General features: G+C 44.1%; 1 protein-coding gene across 2 annotated transcripts in view; it reads right to left on the reverse strand.

The window, feature by feature from the left end:
- tfeb (transcription factor EB) overlaps positions 1-10,828 on the reverse strand; it is a 154,034-nt gene extending 143,206 nt beyond the window's left edge. Inside the window, exon 1 of one of the 2 annotated variants that reach the window (XM_073030530.1) lies at positions 10,170-10,828. The gene's annotated coding sequence lies outside the window, so the exon portion shown is untranslated. The remainder of the gene's footprint in view (positions 1-10,169) is intronic. The other variant, XM_073030528.1, reaches the window with a different exon arrangement.
- Between the last annotated feature and the right edge of the window lie 12,422 nt (positions 10,829-23,250).

The raw sequence follows: 23,250 nt of genomic DNA on the forward strand, positions 1-23,250 counted from the left end.
TTTTGATATCCTACAGCACATCATGAAGGAGGTATGGGAAGTCCTGGAACAAAATAGGAAGATTGTAAGGGCCCTGGCAGAGGTAAAAGTGGAAGCTGTGCCTTTGTTTCAGAATGGTAGCAGGGACAAGACAGGCCGGTGAGCCTCACTTTAGTGGTGGAAAATTTTTAGGTAGGTGTTCTGAGAGACTTGACTTATCTACAGCTGGAAAGCGAGGGCTGATAGAAGGGATGGCTTTGTATGTGGGAATCATTGGACATAAATCTGAGCTTTTTGAAGAGGTAGCTCGGAAGATTGGCAAAGGCAAGGCAGTTGACGTGGTCGATGTGAACTTTAGCAAGGCCTTTGACAAAGTCTCCAAATGGCTTGCTGGTCCAGAGGGTTACAGCACATGGGAGTGAGCTAACCAATTGAATATAGAGTTGGCTTGGTGGTAGGAGGCAGAGGGCAATAGTGGAAGGCTGTTTCTCAGAGTAAAGACCTGTGACTAGTTATGTGCCCCATTGTTTGTCAAATATATTAATGATCTGGATGAGAATATCAGTGTGGCATAATTATTAAGCTTGCAGATGACACCAGAAGTGGTGGTACACTGGACTGTGAAGACAGTTATCCAAGGTTGCAACAGGATATTGATCAATGGAAACTTGTCACAGAACAAAGTGGTGCATTTTAGGAAGTTAAACCAGGGCAGGAGATACACAGTGAGCGGCAGGTCCCTAGAGAGAGTTGTTGAACAGACAGACCTAAGGGTACAACTATGGAAGTCCCCAAAAACAGCAAGGCAGCTGGACAGGATGGTGACAAAGGAATACTACATGCCTGTCTCATCAGCTGATGCACTGAGGATAAGAGGTAGGATATCATATTACAGTCATACAAACCGTTAATTAGACCACACTCGGAGTATGTGTACATCTCTGATCAAAACACTGCAGGGGAAAAAGTGATTAAGTTAAAGTGGGTGCAGAAAAGATTCACAAGGATGTTGTCTGGATTAGAGGGTTTAAATTATATGGCAGGATTGGATGGGTTGGGTCTGTTTCCCTGGAGCAAAGTTAGGCAGGATGAAATTATCTGAGGCATAGATAGTGTTGATAGCAGTGTCTGTTTCCCATGACAGGGGTATCCAAAACCAGAGTTCATAGGTTTAAGGCAGGGGTGTCAAACTCATTTTAGGTCACGGGCCGGACTGAGCAAAATGCAGCTTCATGCGGGCCGGATCAGTCGGACGCGTGCGAACGCAGCTTTCGTTGCCTCCGTTTTTTCAGCCTGCTCTCATGTGTCTCAGTCTCTGCTATAACTACAAAGTGTTTCACTTTACAAATTTCGTTTCTTATGAAGAAGACTGCCGAGCAAGACTGCCGAATAAACACTAAAAACCCTGAAAACCTGGTAACTGAATAAACTCAGCATTAGCCATATCATACGCCATAGGCGCTTCGATTACTGGGGCCAACTTTAATAGTAATTAGATATTATCTCGCGGGCCAAAGATAATTCCACCGCGGGCCGGATTTGGCCCGCGGGCCTTGAGTTTGACATATATGGTTTAAGGTGAGAAGCAGGAGGCTTAATTAGGTGTAAATTTTTCACACAAAAAGTAATTAGTATCAAGAATGAAGTGCCAGAAGATGTGGAGGAGGCAGAAACAGTAACAACATTTGAGAGGCATCTGACCAACTATTTGAATGAGCAGGGGATAGAGAGATATGGACTTAATGCAGCCAAGAGGAGTAAGTAGAGAGACAGCTCTGATGGTCTTTGTGGACACAGTGAACCAAAAAGTCTCTTTCTATGTTGTACAACTCTACAACTTAATATCCCCCCCCCCCCCCCATTTAATTTCTAAACCACCTACCCTTATCCTGAGACTGTGACCTCTGGCCCTAGACTCACAAGCCAGGGGAAAATATACTCACCCCCTTCCACCCTGTAGGGGCCTACAACAATGGATTAGCCTTATCCACTATTTTTGTTACTTCTTTAAATAATAATGTTATTTCCTCAGGCAAGACTTTCCTTTTTGAAAAGTATGATATTCCTTATTACATTTTATTTCTCCTTTTTTTCTACTTTCACGTTTGGTAGAAATTTGAATACTTCCCCAACAACATATCATATACTTATTATTCTGTAATTTGGTGGATGTGTTCTGGCTCTCTTCATAAATATTACACCACCAGTCCTCTGGCATTATTGAATGAATTATTAACCATGTATAATAGTGCCTCTATTTCCTCTGCTTAGATTCTTTTAAAATGTATAATATAACTCTTCTGAATTAAAGTTCTATCCTTCTTCACATTAGACCAGTTCATTAAATATTTAGGGTTTTTTATTTTTATTACTTTATATGTTGTATACACTCAGTGGCTCTCCTATACCTAATAAAGTGGCCACTGAACGTATGTTTGTGGTTTGCTGCTGCTATTGCCCATCCACTTCAAACTTTGTACATTCAGAGATGCTCTTCTGCACACCACTGTTGTAAGCTATGCTTATTTGAGTTACTGTCACCTCCCTGACAGCTTGAACCAGTCTGGCCAATCTCCTCTGACCTCTCTCATGAACAAGGCGATTTCATCGGCAGGACTGCCACTCACTGCACATTTTTGCTTTTCACACCATTCTCTGGAGACTGGTGTGCATAAGAATCCCAGAACGTCAGCAGTTTCTGAGATACTCAACAAACCACCTTGTCTGGCACCAACAACCATTAACAGCACTTTGATCACATTTTTTCCCCTTTCTGGTGTTTGGTCTGATCAACAACTGAACCGCTTGACCATGTCTATGTCCTTTTATGCATTGAGTTACTGCTACGTGATTGGCTGATTAGATATTTGCATTCATGAGCAGAAGGACAAGTGAACCCAATAAAGAGGCCAACTAGAGAATCTCCCTGGTAAATGAAGCAATTATTAAATATTTCTGACATTTCTTTAGTATGTTTGCTTGCCCATCTTTCTATTGTCCAACTCCTTGGTTTATTTTCATAATTTTAGCTCTCATGCTTATGGATGACTTTCTATTTTATTCAGTATTCATCGATCATTTGACACCACAGAATCGCTTGACAATCTCTGCTAATTGCTTTGTTTTACTCTTTGCCATGTTGTCTCCTGCTGTCTGTATATTTAGTACTTTATTTCTTTAACATTAGAATTTTTTTCAATTCAGTGCAATGTTTCACTGAAAGTTACATTACTCCAGATTTTTAGCAAGCTCCAATTTTCCTGAGCAAATTATCCAATTCTAAATATTCCTCATTCAAATTCTAAAAGTCTTATTCAACATAGTTGCCTCAAGTTATATTCTAAATATTAGAGATGGTGCTACTGCCTCGCAGTTCCAGTGACCCAGGTGCAATCCCGATCTCACATTGTCTGAGAAGTTTACAGACATTTTCCCTGTGACCATGTGCATTTCCCTGGATGCACTGGTTTCCCCACTGCATTCCAAAGGTGTAAGTTCATTGGCTACTGTTTTCTCTCCAGTCTACTCTCTCTCACGTGTCCTGTCGCCTAGTATTGTTAGGTGGTAGGGCATGTGAGAGAGATTAGGCTAGAAGGAAAGGTTTGCAGTGATAAAGGTCCTAGTGCTTTCCCAGCGTATATGATCAATAACCTCTTCTTGAGCTTCAAGGTGGGTACAGGTATCGATTTTAACCAACGTTTCGGTGACAAACTCTGCCATCTTCACCTGGGATGATGCTTGGGCATGTCTAGTCTGGTGGTATTTATACCCCAGTCGTCCCAATCAGGATTGACTGGTTGGAAACCCAAAAAGAGTTTATTTGTTTGCAGTGATAACTTACAATAGGAGAATAAGGCTGACGGGATTGATCCAAGAGCTAGCATAAGTTTGATTTAAGACTTAAGGCTCGATGATCCACATGGACTCGTTTTGTATGGTAAAGAAATGTGAGAAAGTTAATCATAAAATTTGGCTTTTATCCAGTTGGTTAGCCTGACACACCTCGGTTTGTTATTCTAATATCCATGACTGCTCTCAAGCTCAATATTCCCCTACTTTTACCTGTACTTGGGCATTCCCCATTAAGAAAGCAGTTCTGTACACAGGATGGAGACATGAGAGATTGCAGATGCTGGAAATCTTGAACAAAACACAAGAAATGCCACAGAAACTCAGCAGGTCAGACAGCATCTAGGGGAAGAAATAAGCTGTCAACGTTTCAAGCTGAGCAATGCTGATGAAAGGTCGTATGTTCATCTCCATCCATAGATGCTGCCTGGCATACTGAGTTGCTCCAGCATTTTCCATGTTGCCTGTACGCAGGAGAGTAAGAATTCCATTTCCCTGCTCCAGTTATCTTGCTTTTCCACCACTTCCTCATTTCATTGGCATATTTCTTCCCTCATCTTCTTTTCACTGTTCAGTCACTAGAACAGATAGACCTTGGTCTGGTGCAAGCTAGAAATAATTCAAACCCAACTGAAATAAATAAATGAGGAGAAGAGCTCAACAAACCTTTTGCAGAGTGAACAAGGAGAAATTGTTCTCAGTGGCAGGGTTGGTAATAACCAGGGAACACAGATATACAGCATTTGGCAAAAGAGATGAGCTAAGACAGGACTTGTCTTGTAGTGGGCAGTTTGTAGTCCATATCCCCCCCCCCCCCAAATGCATCACCCAACAGTAATAAGGCAAACAGAGACTTCAGAGGGCAGGTAGATACAGTAGTTCCCTGAGAGTGGCAACGCAGGATGGTGAAGAAAACATTCAGCATGCTTGCCTTCATCAGTCAGGGCACTGGGTACAGGAGTTGGGACATCATATTGCAACTGTGTAAACCATTGATGAGATGCAGAGGGTGATGCATATATGGAATAAGTTACCAGAGGAAGTGGTTGGGGCAGGTACAATAACACTTAAAAGTACTGTCCAAACTGGTGACAGCAAATATTGGAATCTGGAGCCACACACAAAAAGCTAGAGGAATTCAGCAGGTCAGGCAGGATCCATGGAAGGGAATGGACAGTCCACATGGTGGGTCGAGACCTTCAACAGGACAAGTTCTAGTCGTCCAACTCCAGGAGAGATGTCATTAATATGGAAAGGGTGCAGAAAGGAGTTACATGGATGCTACTGGGACTGGAGGGCTTGTGTTATAAGGAAAGACAGGGACGTTATTCCTTGGAGCACATGGGATGGAGGCATGATCTTCCAAGGCATAGATAAGGTGGAGAATCATTGTCTCAGAGATTATGCAGATATTGGAAATCTAGAGCAACACACACAAACTGCTGGAGGAACTCAGCAGGCCAGGTAACATCTATGGAAATGAATAAACAGTTGACAGTTTGGGTCGAGACCCTTAATCAGAACAGGGTGGATAGACACAGTCTTTGCTTTCTCCAGGGTAGGGGATTGTAAAACTAGAGTATTTAAGGTGAAATGAGAAAGTTTTTCCCCACAGAGGATGGTGTGAGATGCCACTGGAAGTTATAGTGGTGAATCTAATTCCAATGCTTAAAAGATACTTGGAGAAGTTCATGGGCAGAAAAGCTTGAGAGGGATATGGCCAAATAAAAGACAACAGGACTGGCTCAGCAAACATCTTGGTCAGCATGGCTGAAGGGCCTGTTCCTGTGCTGTATAACTTTGACAAGCAGAAAATGCTGGGGAAAAAAACTCAGCAAGTCAGGCAACAGAGGTGGAAAGGGGGGCAGTCTTCAGATCTTCAGCCCCTATCAGAATGTAGACCTGATATCAGTCTTGTCCTTTACTCCTTTGGCAGTATTCAAGGTTAAACTTGAAACAGTGACCACAATTATGTATTGACATATTTTATTTCAATTTATTTATTGAGATACAGCACAGAACAGGTCTTTCTGGACCTTCGAGCCATGCCACACAGCAACTCCCGACTTAACTGCATAAAAGCCAAGGAAAGGGCATATAAGGTAGCAAAAGTGAGTGGGAAGCTGGCTGATTGGGAAGGTTTTAAAATCCAACAAAATGCAACTAAAAAAGCTATAAGAAGGGAAAAGATGAAGTACAAAGACAGACTAGCCAATAATATAAAGCATGGTACAAGAAGATTTTTTGGTCATGTAAAGAGTAAAAGGAAGGTGAGAGTTGATACTAGACTACTGGAAAATGATGCTGATGAGATAGTAATGGGGGACAAAGAAATGGCAGATGAATTTAATGGGTACTTCACAACTGACTTCACTGAGGATAATACTAACAGTGTGCCAGAGGTCCATGAGTGTCAGGAAGCCAGAGTGAGTGACATTGCTATAACAGAGGGAATAGTATGAGACAAACTCAAAGATCTTAATGTGGTTAAGTCACCTGGGTCAGATGGACTACATCCCAGAGTCCTGAGAGAGGTTGCTGAAGAGATAATGGATGCATTGGTCATGATCTTTCAAGAATCACTTGATTCTGGCATGGTCCCAGAGGACTGGAAGATTGCAAAGGTCACTCTGCTCTTTAAGAAGGGAGGAAGGCAAAAGAAAGGAAATTATAGGCCAGTTAGCCTAACCTCAGTGGTTGGGAAAGTATTGGAGTCTATTATTAAGAACATAAGAAATAGGAGCGGGAGTAGGCCATCCAGCCCATCGAGCCTACCCCGCCATTCAATAAGATCATGGCTGATCTGTCCGTAAGCTCAGCTCCATCTACCTGCCTTTTCCCCGTAACCCTTAATTCCCTTACTATGTAAAAAGCTATCTGACTGTTTCTTAAATATATTTAGTGAGAAAGCCTCAACTGCTTCCCTGGGCAGAGAATTCCACAGATTCACCACTCTCAGGCAAAAACAGCTTCTCCTCATCTCCGTCCTAAATCTTCTCCCTGGAATCTTGAGGCAATGTTCCCTAGTTCTAGTCTCACCTACCAATGGAAACAACTTTCCAACTTCTATCTTATCTATCCCTTTCAAAATTGTGTATGTTTCTATAAGATCCCCTCTCATTCTTCTGAATTCCAGAGACTATAGTCCCAGGTGACTCAATCTCTCCTCACAGTCTAACCCCTTCATCACTGGAATCAACCTGGTGAACCTCCTCTGCGCTGCCTCCAAAGCCAGTATATCCTTTCTCAAGAACAGAGACCAGAACTGCACACAGTACTCCAGGTGCAGCCTCACCAGTACCCTGTATAGTTGCAGCATGACCTCCCTGATCTTGAATTCAATCCCTTTAGCAATGAAGGCCAACATTCCATTTGCCTTCTTAATAACCTGTTGTACCTGCAAGCCAACTTTTTACGATTCATGAACAAGCACTCTCAAGTCCCTCTGCACAACAGCATGCTGCAATCTTTCACCATTTAAATAATAATCTGCTTTTCTATTATTCCTTCTAAAGTGGACGATCTCACATTTACCAATGTTGTATTCCATCTGCCAGACCTTGGCCCACTCACTTAACCTATCTATATCCCTCTGCAGACTCTCCACATCCTCTGTTCAATTTGCTTTTCCACTCAGTTTAGTGTCATCAGCAAAATTTTGCTACACTCGGTCCCCTCTTCCAAATCATCAATGTAAATGGTAAACAGCTGCGGGCCCAGCGCCGACCCCTGCGGCACCCCACTGACTGCCAACCGGATGAAATTAAGGATGAGATTTCGAGGTACTTGGAGATTAACGATAAAATAAGTCGAAGTCAGCATAGCTTCTGTAAAGGGAAGTCTTGCCTGACAAATCTGTTAGAGTTCTTCGAGGAATTAACAAGCAGGGTGGACAAGCAGTGGATGTCATTTACTTGGATTTTCAGAAGGCATTTGATATGGTGCCACACATGAGGCTGCTAAACAAGATAAAATCCTATAAACACGATACTGGCATGGATAGTGGAATAGCTGACGGGCAGGAGGCAGCAAGTGGGAATAAAAGGGACCTTTTCTGATTGGCTGCCAGTGACTAGTGGTGTTCCTCGGGGGTCAGTATTGGGACCCGCTACTTTTCACATTGTCTGTCAATGATTTAGATGATGGAATTGATGGCTTTGTGGCAAAGTTTGCAGATGATATGAAGATAGGTGGAGGGATAGATAGTGCTGAGGAAGCAATGCAATTGCTGCAGGATTAGACAAATTGGAAGAATGGGCAAGAAAGTGGCAGATGGAATACAGTTTTGGGAAGTGTGTGATAGTGCATTGGCAAAAGGAACAATAGTGCAGACTATATCTAAATGGGGAGATGGTTCAAACATCAGAGGTGCAGAGGGAGTTAGGAGTCCTCGTGCAAGACTCCCAGAAGGTTAATGTACAGGCTGAGTCTATGATAAAGAAGGGAAATGCAATTTAGAAGAATGCAGGGGGATCTCATTGAAATGAAACCTGCTGAATATTGAAAAGACTAGACAAGGTGGATGTGGAAAGTATGTTTCCTCTCGTGAGGTTATCCAGAACTGGACAGCACAGCCTCAAATTGAGGAATGATCCTTTAGAACAGAGGTAAGGATGTTTTTTTAGTGAATCTGTGGAAAGCTCTGCCACAGACAGCTGTGGAAGCCAAGTCCATGTGTATATACAAAGCGTAAGCTGACTGTTTCCTGATTGGTCAGGACATCAAAGGATATGGCAAGAAGACAGGACTATGGGGTTGAGTAGGATCCAGGATCAGGATCAGCCATGATGGAATGGCAGAGCAGACTCAATGGGCTGAATGGCCTCATTCTGCTCTTATGTCTTATGGTCTTATCCAGCCTGATCACGGTACAACGTACAAAGACCAACCAGTTCATCTTTGGACTGTGGGAGGAAACCAGAGCACCCGGAAAAAACCCCACTCGGTAACGGGGAGAACGTACAAACTCCCTACAGGTCCGGGTCGCTGATACTATAAAGCGTTGTACTAACCAGTAGCCCACTGTGCCGCCCTTGCCGACTTAGCGAAAACCCTCTAAACTGGACGCAAAACAAATCCCGCCGCGCCGTTCCAAGATCAGGGCAGCTCTCCCCAATGTTCAGGTCTCAACTGATACCGCCACCAAGATCAAATTACAACAACACGAACCGCAGTCTTTTTACCAGAAATTCCTATTCACGCCACTCGTTCTAGTTAAGTCCTGACGAAGGGTCTCGGCCCGAAACGTCGACAGCGCTTCTCCCTATAGATGCTGCCTGGCCTGCTGTGTTCCACCAGCATTTTGTGTGTGTTACTCTTTCTAGTTCACCGCTTATCATACCAACAAACACGTAATCAAGAAATTAAATAGAACTACAGCAATCATTTCGTCCGCACAAAAAAAATCATTATTCACTTATTAGGTATGTGTCAAACAGCGCACATTTATTTTGCTCCAAAACGTTGTTTTCTGAAATTAAATCTAATTATTTTTGTCCCCAATCATGTGACTCTGTGTGAACTGTGGTCTGTGAAGAGCGGTCGTCCCGTTTGCTTCGCTGATAAAAGTATCCGGCTGCCGTTCAAAAGTATTCAGATGGTGAAAGTTGCTAAGTAATTGTAAAGGTTTTAATCTCATTATCGATGCAACTTGCAAGATATTCGGGCGTTTTTGTGACCTCCGACAGAGAGCCCGGACCTAAATATTTCATCAGGAGTTGTGGAGTCATAGAACAGTACTGCAAGAAACAGGAGGGGGGGAAATGTCTTTGACAGCGGGCATTTTAATGACAATTAAATTAACTTTCGGCAATTTGCGGGACGGATCGGGCGCGGGAGGACTGTGTCATTTGCAGAATCTCCAAACTGACTGTCCTTGAGTTCTATCGAAGTAACATCTGTAGAGGTCGCTGCCTTTCGCAGCCCGGAAGATTGCGAGCCATCTTGCGGAATATAAATAGTCCACGTTCCATCTTTCGGGTTTGTAAACAGTAGCGGATGAAACAACAGAAGGGGAACTCATTTCTCAATCTACTTCTCTCTAACTTTCTTCCACTCGCGTTGTAACTCTTTGAAAACTGCGTTGATACAGATATGTATCCTGTACGTTAAACATTCGGCCCGTTTCTAAAATTTGTCTCCCTCCCTAAGAGTTCTCTCTCATTTGTAAAATTTACCATAATTTTGCGGAACAGTTGAGGGCAATAGAAAAGTAGGTCTAAATATAAAGGCTACTCCCACTGGCAATGTTGTAACGGCATTGGTCAGAAATGTCGCTTGGGTGGCGAATGTAACAGTTTCTGTTCTCAGTACTCTTCTTAAATCGTACAGAAATCACTTACCCACTAAAGGTGAAAACTCCCGGTACGCTGTTTGACGTCTGGAGTTCTGATTCGTGTCGCAGCCGGCCGGGGAAAGTGTGTTTTTCACTGAAACTGACGCAGACTTCACTCCCTCCAGCTGATCGGAGTCAGTTCCAGCCACCTGCGCTCTCGACTGACAGGCCGGCCCGGCTGTTGGCGAGGGATTTTGGGGGTTGTAGTCCAGTGGGAGAGCACAGAATAAACACAGAACAATAATACGGCGCAATTAGGCGGCGTCTTTGACGTACTGAAATGCTTGGAGGCATTTCACCGGAGCGTCAATGGGCAAAATGTAACACCGATTCCACACGTGGAAGATTTAAAAAGTTTGGTCAGGGGTAGTAAAGGCGAGAGAGAGAAATAAAGGTAAAGGAAGAGACTGCTAAAGGAAGACACTCCAGAGTTTAGGAATTGGAAAGCCGCGTCGTAATGCGGTTGCATTTGGATTTTGAAGGGACAGAACTTTTAGTTCGTTGAAGTGTCTGGTCCTTCCGTACTTCACGTCAGACTATTAGTCTGGAATTTGGGAACAGGAAAGGGGTTAAGAGAGTTGATGGTAAGGGGGACGCGGCGTGTTGGTACAATGTTCTCAAGGAGGAGTGTGTAAGTGAGAAATCCGCGGAGATGAAACCTCGATCCACGGGGGACTCTCGAAGTAACCAAGAACCGAATAGGAATGATACCTTTACTATTACTGAACGGATGGGAATGTGACCAGTCACGTGCAGTCCCGTCCGGCGAGTTATACTGTAAACATCGCCAGGTGTGTCCCAATACCCAAAAATACCACAATGATCATAAATCCTGATACCTCTTTACGAATGAAAAATAATTTCCTCCTGTTAGTATTGTTAGTCAAAGAATTATTGCTAAATGTGGTAAATTGATTATTGAACATACACAGAGTATTACAGTTGAGCAAATAGCAATTCACGTTGCATTTATCTAGAAGTGAGGTAGTAGAAACGCAAGCATGTCAGCAACTAAATGATATTTAAGTTACTTCAGTGTTTTAAATAACATAGCCTGGTACATTCTCAGATGTTCAGTCTTTAGTCCGTTTCAGCTGTGATAAATAGTTGGGGTCTTTTATTGCCTCAAAATGGAAAATGAAGTTTTAAAAACAATCCCTTAACTTTGTTCAGAGATAAGGGTGCCACCAGCAAGCATTGTATTTATTGCCCTCATTACTCTATGAGAAGTTGGTCATCCTTGAATTATGTATTCTGTGAAATGAAGGTGTTCCCTCAATACTGAACTTACCCCATCCATCCTAATCACCCCCATCCCTCATGACAACGCCCCACCCCTCTGTCTCTGTGAGCGTCAGGGTTTTGGATCCATGATGACAGATGAATGACAGCTATTTTCTGAGGTTAGAATAGTGTCTGATCTGGGGGTGGGGCAGGAGGACTTGAAAGCATAAGTGTTCCTATCCCCACCCACCCATTACCTTTATCCTTCTAGGCAGCAGAGGCTATAATTTTGTGAGACACTGAGGAATAAACCATGGTTCTTAAAAGAATGAGAGGTGACCTCAAAGCCATTTGAGAGTGCAGATGTAGCCTGGTTTGAAATTAATCAGATATGAGAGTTTGGATAAACTCAAATTGTTTTCTCTGGAGCATTGGGAGCTGAAGCATAACCTGGTAGAGGTTCACGAAATTAAGGGAGGCAAAAATAGGGTATTATTCCCCAGGGTGGAAAGGACTTGGGAAAATGTTTAATATGGCTCAGGACTTTAATAGGGTTTATGAAGGATCACAAATTCAAAATAAAGAGCGGGCCTTCTAGAAATTATATAAGAAATATCTTCACTCAGAAATTGAATTTTTGAAATTCTTTATCTGGAGGGTCAGTCATTGATTTCATTCAAAACTGACATCCATAGTTTTCGGGAAATTAGAGGGGCAAATAATGGTGCAGAGGGGGAACCTTATCCCTATTCCTAATTTAATTTCTCAAGTTGACTATGTCTATAAATTGGACCTTGAATTTGTGACTAACAAACCATAATCAGAAAGCCTATGCAAGATTACTCTAAGCACAGCTGCTCCACAAGCTGGCAACCTCAGCCCCCTACTCTACCCTCTGTACACGCATGACAGCACGGCCTGATTCTGTTCTAACTCCATCTAGAACAGGGCTTCCTAACCCAAGGTCCACAGACCACTTGGTTTATGGTGTTGGTCCATGGCATAAAAAAGGTTGGGAACCCAACTTCTAGATTCCTAGAAGTCCGTAGATGATGCCACTGTGGTGCGCCACATCTCAAGATAATGCTGATTCTGAAATAGAGAGCTTATCATCGAAACAACAGAGCTGGCCATTGACTTCAGGAAGTGGGACAGTGCTCATGCTTCTGTCTTCAATGAGGTTCAGAGGGTTGTAGGGTTCAAGTTCCCCGGAGTGAACATCACCGATAGTCTGTCCTGGTCCATGGACAAGAAAGATCACCAATGCCCCTGCTTCCTGAGTATGCAAAAAAAAATTTGGTATGCCCCCCTCGACCTTTAGCAAATGGCACCATAGGAAGCATCCTCTCTGGGTGCGTGATGTCTTAGTATAGCAACTGCTCTGCCCACGACTGTAAGAAACGTATCACGGAAACCAGCCTCTCCTCCATACAGAATCATCAAAGACCCCACCTACCCTGGGGATTCACCCATCTCCTCTCTCCCATCGGGCAGAGGATACGAAAACCTAAAAGCACATATCACGAGCATCAAAGAATCAGAAGCAGGTTTATTATCACTGTGTCGTGTAATTTGTTAACTTAGCAGCAGCAGTTCAATACAATACATAATATAGAAGAAGAGAAAAAATAAATAAATAAATCGATTTCCGTATACGTTTATTGAATAGATTAAAAATCGTGCAGAAAACAGAAATAATATTTTAAAAAAGTGAGCCAGTGTTCATGGGTTCAATGTCCATTTAGGAATCGGATGGCAGAGGGGAAGAAGCTGTTCCTGAATCGCTGAGTGCCTTCAGGCTTCAGTACCTCCTACCTGATGGTAACAGTGAGAAAAGGGCATGCCCTGGGTGCTGGGGGTCCTTAGTAATGGACGCTGCCTTCCTGAGACTCCTTCTACCCCACTGTAATAAGACTATTGAATAGTTCCTTACTCTGATAAATTGACCTCACAATCAACATCGTGATAAACTTGCACCTTATTGTTTCCCTGCATTGCACTTCCTCTGCAGTGTTTCCACTTTATTCTGCATTTTTAGTGTTTAACCTCGTTGTACCTTAAAGCATCGTGTAATGATTAGGTACATAGGAACAAGATTTTATACCATAAGATCGTAAAATATAGGAACAGAATTAGGGCATTTGACCCATCGAATCTGCTGCACCATTCGATCATGGCTGATGTGTGATCCGCCTCAACCCCATTCTCTTACCTTCTCCCGTAGCCTTTCACACCCTTACTAATCAAACATCTGTCAACCAATGTTTTAAATATACACAATGACTTAGCCTCCAAAGCCATCCGTGGCAAAAATTCCATAGGTACATCTCCCACTGGCGAAAGGAATTCCTCCGCGTCTCTGTTCTAAAGCGACGTCCTTGTATTCTGAGGCTGTGCTCTCTCGTCCTAGACTCCCCCAGTATAAGAAACATCCTCTCCACGTTCTCTCTACCTGGGCCTTTCAATATTTGATACGTTTCAAGGAGATCCCCTCTCATTCTTCTAAATTACAGTGAGTACAGACCCAAAGCCTTCAAACACTCCTCGTACATTAACCCTTTCATTCCTGGGGTTATTCTCGTGAACGGTCTATGGACCGTTTCCAATACCAGCACATCCTCTCTTAGATAAGGGGCCCAAAACTGCTCACTGTATTCCAAGTGCAGTCTGACCGAGGTCTTAGAAAGCCTCAGTATCTCAGACTTGCTTTTATATTCTAGTCCTAAATCATGTTGACATTGTATTTGCCTTCCTTACCATCAACTCAAGTTAACTTTCACAGAATCCTGCATGAGGACTCCCAAGTCTGATTTCTGAATTTACTCCGTTTAGTAAATAGTTATGCTTAAGTTCCTTCCACCAAAGTGTACGATCATATGCTTCCCTACAGTGTATTCTGTTTGCTACTTCTTTGTCCACTCATCTAATCTGTCCAAGTCTTTTCGCAGACTCCCTGCTTTCTCACTGTCCAGATCATAGAGGCAAAAGAAGTGGCCCTAACACTGACCCCTGTGCAACACCATTAGTCAACAGCTGCCAAACAGAGAAGGCTCCCTTTATTCCCACTCTTTGCTTCCTGTCAATCAGCCAATCTTCTATCCGTGCTAGAATCTTTCTTGTAATACCATGTGCTCTTGTTAAGCAGCCTGATGTGTGGCATCTTCTCAAAGGCCTTCTGAAAATCCAAGTAAACAACCTCCACAGTCTCTCCTGTTAATCCTGCTTGTTACTTCCTCAATGAGTTCCAGCAGTTTGATCAGGCAAGAATTCCCCTGAAGGAAACCATGATTACTTCGACATATTTATCCTGTGACTCCGAGTACCTTGAAATCTCATCCTTAGTAATGGGCTCCAAAGTTTTCACAACCAATGAAGTCAGGCTGACTGGCCAATAATGTCCTGTTTTCTGCCTCTGTTCTTTCTTAAAGGGCAGAGTGACATTTGCAGTTTTCCAGTCCTCTGGAACTATTCCCGAATCTAGTGATTCTCAAAAGATTGCTATTAATGTCTCCACAGTAGCTGTAGCTACCTATTTCAGAACACTAAAGTATAATCCATCTGGTCCAGGTGACTTATGCATCTTAAGACCTTTCAGCTTCCTAAGCACCTTCTCATTAGTGATAGGACTACACTCACTTCTGCCTCACTGTCCAATTTCTTGCACACTGCTGGTATCTTCCGTAGTGAACGCTGGTGAAAAATACTCATTGAGTTCATCTGCCATTCCTTGGTCCCTCATCACTATCTCTCCAGGATCATTTTCCACCGGTCTGGTATCTTTATATGTATATCTGAAAAGAACTTTGGGTATCCTCTTTTTAACTTCATATTTCATCTTTTGTCTCCTTATTGCTTTTTTTCTGTTGGCTTTTAAGAGCTTCCCATTCGTCCCTTTAGAATATTGACAGATAGACCTCAGTATGTGCGGTTGGGAGACTGTGGGTCTGACACGGTGGTCAGCAGCACAGGAGCGCCGCAGGGAACCGTACTCTCTCCGGTCCTGTTCACCCTGTACACATCAGACTTCCAATATAACTCGGAGTCCTGCCATGTGCAGAAGTTCGCTGATGACACGGCCATAGTGGGGTGTGTCAGGAATGGATAGGAGGAGGAGTACAGGAAACTGATACAGGACTTTGTGATATGGTGCAACTCAAACTACCTGCGTCTCAATATCACCAAGACCAAGGAGATGGTGGTGGACTTTAGGAGATCTAGGCCTCATATGGAGCCAGTGATCATTAATGGAGAATGTGTGGAGCAGGTTAAGACCTACAAGTATCTGGGAGTACAGTTAGACGAGAAGCTAGACTGGACTGCCAACACAGATGCCTTGTGCAGGAAGGCACAGAGTCGACTGTACTTCCTTAGAAGGTTGGCGTCATTCAATGTCTGTAGTGAGATGCTGAAGATGTTCTATAGGTCAGTTGTGGAGAGCGCCCTCTTCTTTGTGGTGGCATGTTGGGGAGGAAGCATTAAGAAGAGGGACGCCTCACGTCTTAATAAGCTGGTAAGGAAGGCGGGCTCTGTCGTGGGCAAAGTACTGGAGAGTTTAACATCGGTAGCTGAGCGAAGGGCGCTGAGTAGGCTACGGGCAATTATGGAAAACTCTGAACATCCTCTACATAGCACCATCCAGAGACAGAGAAGCAGTTTCAGCGACAGGTTACTATCGATGCAATGCTCCTCAGACAGGATGAAGAGGTCAATACTCCCCAATGCCATTAGGCTTTACAATTCAACCGCCAGGACTTAAGAACTTTTTAAAAGCTATTATTAATGCTTTTTGAGATAGTGATTTAGATGCATATCATATTTTTTACTGAGTTAAGTATTGTATGTAATTAGTTTTGCTACAACAAGTGTATGGGACATTGGAAAAAAAGTTGAATTTCCCCATGGGGATGAATAAAGTATCTATCTATCTATCGATCTATCTATTATTTCTTTGGAATGAATCTACCCTCCACCTACCAAATTGCTTCCAGAAACTTCAGTCCTTGCTTTCACTGCATGTCGGTGCATGTGACCACAATAAAGCAATTCCAACTCCAGTATGTAGAACACAGAACCATGGAGTGTAGGATCAGGCCCTTCTGACAACTGTGTACATGCCAAGCATGATGTCAATCTAAATACAGCAATCCCTTCAAGTCCGGTCACTTTTTATTGTCATTTCGACCATATCTGCTGGTACAGTACACAGTAAAAACGAGATAATGTTTTTCAGGACCATGCTGCTACATGAAACGATACAAAAACTACACTAGTCTACAGACCTACCCAGGACTGCATAAAGTGCACAAAACAGTGCAGGCATTACAATAAATAATAAACAAGACAATAGGCACAGTAGAGGGCAGTAAGTTGGTGTCAGTCCAGGCTCCGGGTATTGAGGAGTCTGATGGCTTGGGGGAAGAAACTGGTGCACACTCTGCCTTTTGCCAGATGGCAGGAGGGAGAAGAGTTTGTATGAGGGGTGCAAGGGGTCCTTCATAATGCTGTTTGCTTTGTGGATGCAGCGTGTGGTGTAAATGTCTGTACTGGCAGGAAGTGAGACCCCCAAATCCTGCATATAGTCCATGTCTTGTCCCCAGCCTGTTCATCTGCCTGTCTAAATGTACCTTCTTCATTCCTTCCTCCACTCTCCCAGCAGCACATTCCAGTCAATGCACTAAAAATAAATTTGCCCCGTACATCCACGTTAACCTTTCACCTTTGCCCTCTGGTATTTGATGTTTCCACCCTAGGAAAGAGGCTCTGACTATCTCCCCTATCTGCGCCTCCCATAACCTTATGGACTGCTCTAACTTCCTGAAATCTATGGACATCAACTCTGAACGCTGACCAGCCCGTGATGGAGCTGGCTGAGTTTGCAGCTCTCCGCAGCTTTTTCCAATCCTGTGCAGTGCCCCCCCCCCCCCCCCCGGTACCAGTCAATCATCTAACCAGTTAGAAAGCTCCCCACACATAGTGCCGTGCATCTTGCTCTCCCTCATACTTTCTTTGTGGCTCCGTATCAATGTTGCTTTGAATTATGATCCTGCGATATGCCCTGGTCATTTTCCCTCACCACAGATGTTATATAAATCAAGTTGGTTGTGTTGAAAATTACATCCTGTCCAGATTGAATGGATTGCACAGCACGGGGAATGTGAGAGATGTGCAACATAATCCTTCACGGTGCTGGCAAACAAGATCGTGCAGTGACATTGGTCCTAGTATTCTGTACAAAGTATAGTTAAACCTCTTCTCTGCGGATCATCACCTTGTCATGGTGGACAAGCTTGAGAGTTCGCGGAATCCCAAGAGCAGCACCGTCCTATGTTTAGGTACGGGTAGGGTCACCCATGGTGGGAAGGTCAAGGGGGAGGTTCCAACCAGGACCTCAGCAGTGGAGTTGGCAGAAGATGACGGCACATCACAACCACAGTGAAGGTGGAGGAAGGCTGCAGCAGTGAAGACTCCCCGGTCATCCTGCATTCCAAGCCACTGGACCCTGGCCCCCACCTGTCAAGGGCCGTGTGGTGGCTACCCATGCAGCAGTCTCCCCACGTTAAACAAAGTCATGCACTGGCATTTTCCATGAAGGGAATAATCCCTGAAGAGGGCACCTTAATCAACCGGAGTGATTGGACTACTACTAATATAGTCGAACCTGTAATTTTTCTGATCTTTGTACTTCACTAACTAAATAACTTCCAGTTAATTTTTTTCTTCAACAATCCACAAAAATTCCCCTTCTAAACATAATCCCTATATGGTTTCAGTGTAATATGGAAAATAGCTAAATTCCTAGCAGGCGAGAAGATCTGCAGATGCTGGAAATCCGAGCAACACACACAATATGCTGGAGGAGCTCAGCAGGCCAGGCAGCATCTATGGAAAAAAGTACAGTCGACGTTTCGGGCTGACTCCCTTCCGCAGGACTGGAGAAAAAAAGCTGAGGAGTAGATTTGAATGGTGGGGGGAGGGCAGAGAGAAGTGCCAGGTGATAGGTGAAACTTGGAGGGGAGGGATGAAGCAAAAAGCTAGGAAGTTGATTGGTGAAGTGGGCGGCCAGTGAGAGATCCCACTTGTTCTGGCGGATGGAGAGTAAGATGCTCGGTGAAGCGGTCTCCCAATCTACGTCAGGTCTCACCGATATACAGGAGACCACACTGGGAGCACCAAACACAGTTAGTGACCCCAATAGACTCACAGATGAAGTGTCGCCTCACCTGGAAGGGCTGTTTGGGGCTCTGAGTGGTAGTAAGGGAGGAGGTGTAGGGGCAGGTGAAGCACTTGTTCCGTTTGCAAGGATAAGTGCCAGGTGGGAGATCGGGGGGAGGGTCGAATGGACAAGGGAGACACGTAGGGATCAATCCCTGTGGAAAGCAGAAAGTGGGGTGGAGGGAAAGGTGTGTTTGGTGGTGGGATCCAGTTGGAGGTGGCGAAAGTTTCGGAGAATTATGTGCTGGATGTGGAGGCTGGTGGGGTGGTATGTAAATTCCTAGCAAGTCTGGGAGCCGGGGGCAACACGATACATAGCATAATGTTGCAGACAGCATAATGCTATTACAGTGCCAGTGAACTAGGTTCAATTCCCCCACTGTTGGAAAGGAGTTTGTACGTTCTCCCCATAACCACGTGAGTTTCCTCCAAGTGCTCCAGTTTCCTCCCACATTCCAAAGACGTTTGGGTTAGTTAGTAACGTGGGTGTAATTGGGGACTCAGGCTTGTTGGACTGGGAGGGCCTGTTACCGTTCTGGTCTCTAAATAAAAAAAAAGTTTAGAGACCTCCCTTGTGTTTTGGATCCACACTGATACTTTTTTCAAATTGCCTCATGCTTCTAGATAGCTGCAAAACGATTATTTAAATCCACATTAAATGCACTGTTGATTACTTTTTGAATGGTAGCGAGATAGTGTGACTATGCTGCTTGCATTTGGGGACACCCAGTGTCCCTCTGCACTCACCTTAAACCAGGGTCAACTCCTTGTCTTGATTGCAGAGACCATGTGGGCCCTGACATAGGATGAGGTTTTGATGATGTAATCTTTTAATGCAGGTAGGGCCCACAGCATCTCACGGAGTTACACTGGTCCCGAGTCTGTCTATTTGACATGATTTCAGTGCCACACAACACAATGAAAAAGCTCCTCAGTCTGAAGCCCGGCCCAGCGTTTCGTCTCTGCACGGCCTATGCTTTTCTCATTTCCACCAATTCTGTCATGGACAGCTGACGCAAAGGGGTGGGGGTTGAGAGACAGGGAAAAGTTTAGAAGCTAGGCCACAATTACTAATCCTTCTATTCTGCAGCCAGGTGCCACAGGGATTATACTTCCAATGTTTGGAGCATTGCTCAAAATAACACAGATAATCAATTCCAAAGACACAAGATATTTGGGCTGTTTGCCGACTGTTTATTTCTCTCCATAGATGCCCAACCTGCTGAGTTCGTGCAGCATTTTATTTATTGCTTATTATTTACCTAGAGATACAACACAGTGACAGGTCCTTCCAGCTCAACAAACCCACGCTGCCCAATTCCAGCCATGTGACCTATTAACTTACTAATGATACTCCTTACGGACAGCAATGGGAATTGAATCGGAGAGGCCTGCACCGTAGTAGCTTTATGCTACCCGCTACAGTACTGTGTGTGTTATCCATCAATTCTAATATAGGCCAGGACAGAATTTCACCAATTCGGCAGTGCGACAGGAAACTAACACCACCATGTTTATATATTACTATATTTAATTAAAACTTTTAAATGTCTAATAATAAATACCCATTTGAAACATCTCTCTGAGCACAGCTGAGGTTAGAGGGATTATCCATATAAAGTAAGCCTGCCCTCTAGTGGGCAAACTCAATTATTGTCACAGCAGAAACCCATTGGATCAAAATCTGACCTCAGAGTGGTTGCTATTTATATTTATTTTAGAGATACAGCACGGTAACTGGACCTCAGGACCAGCGGGTCCATGCCGTCCAATTACACCCATGTGACCAATTAACCTACTGACCCGTACGTCTTTGAAGGGTCGGTGGAAACTGGAGCACCCAGAGGAAACATACAGTCATGGTGAGAATGTGCAAACTCCGTATAGACAACAGCGGAATTGAGCCCAGGTCGCTGGTGCTATAATAGCATTATGATAACTGCTGCACAGTTGTGAGGCATGCTACTGCCTCCAGTTTCTTCTGTTCTCTTCACACCTTTGTTGACGCGTGGCCTAGTGGATAAGGCATCGGCCTAGTGATCTGAAGGTCACTGGTTCGAGCCTCAGCTGAGGCAGCGTGTTGTATCCTTGAGCAAGACACTTAACAACACATTGCTCTGCGATGACACCGGTGCCAAGCTGCTTGGGTCCTAGTGCCCTTCCCTTGGACAACATCGGTGGCGTGGAGAGGGGAAGTCTTGCAGCTTGGGCAACTGCCGGTCTCCCATACAACCCTGCCCAGGCCTGCGCCCTGGAAACCTTCCAAGGCACAAATCCATGGTCTCACAAGACTAATGGATGCCTTCGCACCTTAGTATACCCTCCGGAGGCAGTCTGGTTGTTTTGGCTAGAAGGAGGTGGTCACTGATCAAGACAAAGGCCATATAGTTGACAGAACCATAGAAACTCTAAAGTGATGGTAGAGGTAGGTACGTTAGACATTTAAGAGCCTCTTAGATAGGCACGTGGATGAAAAAAAAATGGAGGCTGTACTGTTCTATGTTTCTATCTTGTATGTTTTACACTTTACATAAGCCTAAACTAGGCCAAAGTTGACACAAATTGAGTTTTTAGAACACAAGAGACAGAAGATGGATGCCTGTCTCTTTGCAGGCTGTCCATTGGAGAAGGATGCAAGGTGCATTGCCACATTTCACACACACACACACACACACACACACACACACACACACACACACACACACACACACACACACACACACACACACACACACACACACACACACACACACACACACACACACACACACACACACACACACACCCCTGTGATGGGTGCACCAAAACTTATTGGGCCTCCAGCAAAGGGATTAATGCTGACCGGTCCATCGCAGGCAGGGATATCCGCTGAGGTACACACTGAAGCCAGTACCACGGCATTGTGGGGAAGCAGGACAGTCTGGAATCTCCTGTCACTGGACAGTGAGGAGCAAAGTCTAGGGTAGGAATGCCTCTAACTCTTGGAAGACTGTACCATCTTAATAAGCTACATGAGTGTGGTGAACTACATATACCTGTCTGGACTGCTCCTGTGGCTCCTCCCACAGACCCCTGTATAAAGGCGACTGAGTCCTGTTGCCCTGCCTCATTCCCCAGGATGTAGTGTTGTTCATTCTTCCAGTCAATAAAAGTCGATACCTCGCTTCCTACATCTCAGCGTGAGTTATTGATGGTGCATCAATGAGTAACAATGGAGTTGTGTCCACAATGTGTGCACACTACTAACGTACAGACGCATCCACACTGTGGATGTATGGACTGAACAAAACAAGGATTGTGAGAGTTGTGCACTGGGCATCTCTGTACTGTTAGTTTTTATTATGAACGAAGTTTCTGCTTGACCATGTTTGACCTCGGTACTGCATTGGAGTAAATCACATGGTGTGACAAAGGGGAGAGGATAAGCAGTAATCATCTGTGGCTCAGTATATCCACAGGATTTCATTCACCCAGGGTCAGAATGCCAACTAGTTCAAAGTAAATTTATTATCAAACTACATATATGTCATTGTATACGACACAGATATTAATTTTCTTGCAGGCATACAAATAAGCACAATAGAATCAAAGACTACACTCGAAGATGGACAACCAATGTGCAAGAAACAACAATTATGCAAATACAAAGAGAAAAACAAAATATTAAATAAAATAATGAGAACCTGAGTTGTAGAGACCCTGAAAGCGCTTTCAGTATTCCAGCTTGTGCGTCCACGTGTGTGGACAATTGCTCAGGTTCTGATGCCAGACAGAAGTCTTGCTGCAAAGGTTTCAGTGTGTGAGGAAGCACATCCGGAGCGAATGTGACCTTTGCTGCGTTTTTCCATTCGAACGCTCACAATCCAGGCTCCACTGGGGAGAAAGGTGAGAAGCAGAAAGCCTTTAGCTGGTAGCTCCTTTAAAACCAGGATTTATGCGGGACGTTCTCCGATCAGTTGCTATCAAAAGCATTCGGCCAGAAATAACAATAGGAGAATAAGAAGAGGGCAATCATAAAGTATTATATATTGATTGAAAAAAAACAGGGAGTTATCAATGTTTATGCAGCCTGTCCTGGATAGGGGGCAGCATCATACAATATAATTGTTAAACACTCTCATTTTTATAAGGGTCAGCACATTTTGTTTACAAGTGTTCATGATCCAATCTTAAGCATTGTTGGAATATCTGACATTTATTGCCCCTTGAGGAAGTGATGGAGTCCATGCTGGTGTTCTCTCAACATTTGGCAAGGAAGTTCCATGGATTTAATCCATGAAAATGCATGGCTGATATGTGACCATGAATATCTGTGGGGGGGGGGGGGGGGAGGCGGGGTGATTCACAGGAAAACTTGAGAAGGGCTAACACCTTCTACCGCGCTGCCCGTATCACCAAGGGACAGCCTGGTAGAGTAATGCTTAGCACAACACTTCACAGCTCCAGCGACCTGGGTTCAGTTCCCATGGCTGCCTGTAAGGTGTCTGCACGTTCTCCTCCATTTGCTTTGGTTTCCTCACAGAGGCCAAAATGTACCAGCTGGCAGGTTAATCGGTCATTGTAAATTGACGCATGATTAGTCTAGGATTAAATCGAGGAATTGCTGTGTGGTGTGGCTCGAAGGCCTGCAAAAACCTATTGCACATGGCATC

This window comes from Hemitrygon akajei, chromosome 27 (genome assembly GCF_048418815.1).
Source record: "Hemitrygon akajei chromosome 27, sHemAka1.3, whole genome shotgun sequence".
NCBI classification, from domain to species: domain Eukaryota; kingdom Metazoa; phylum Chordata; class Chondrichthyes; order Myliobatiformes; family Dasyatidae; genus Hemitrygon; species Hemitrygon akajei.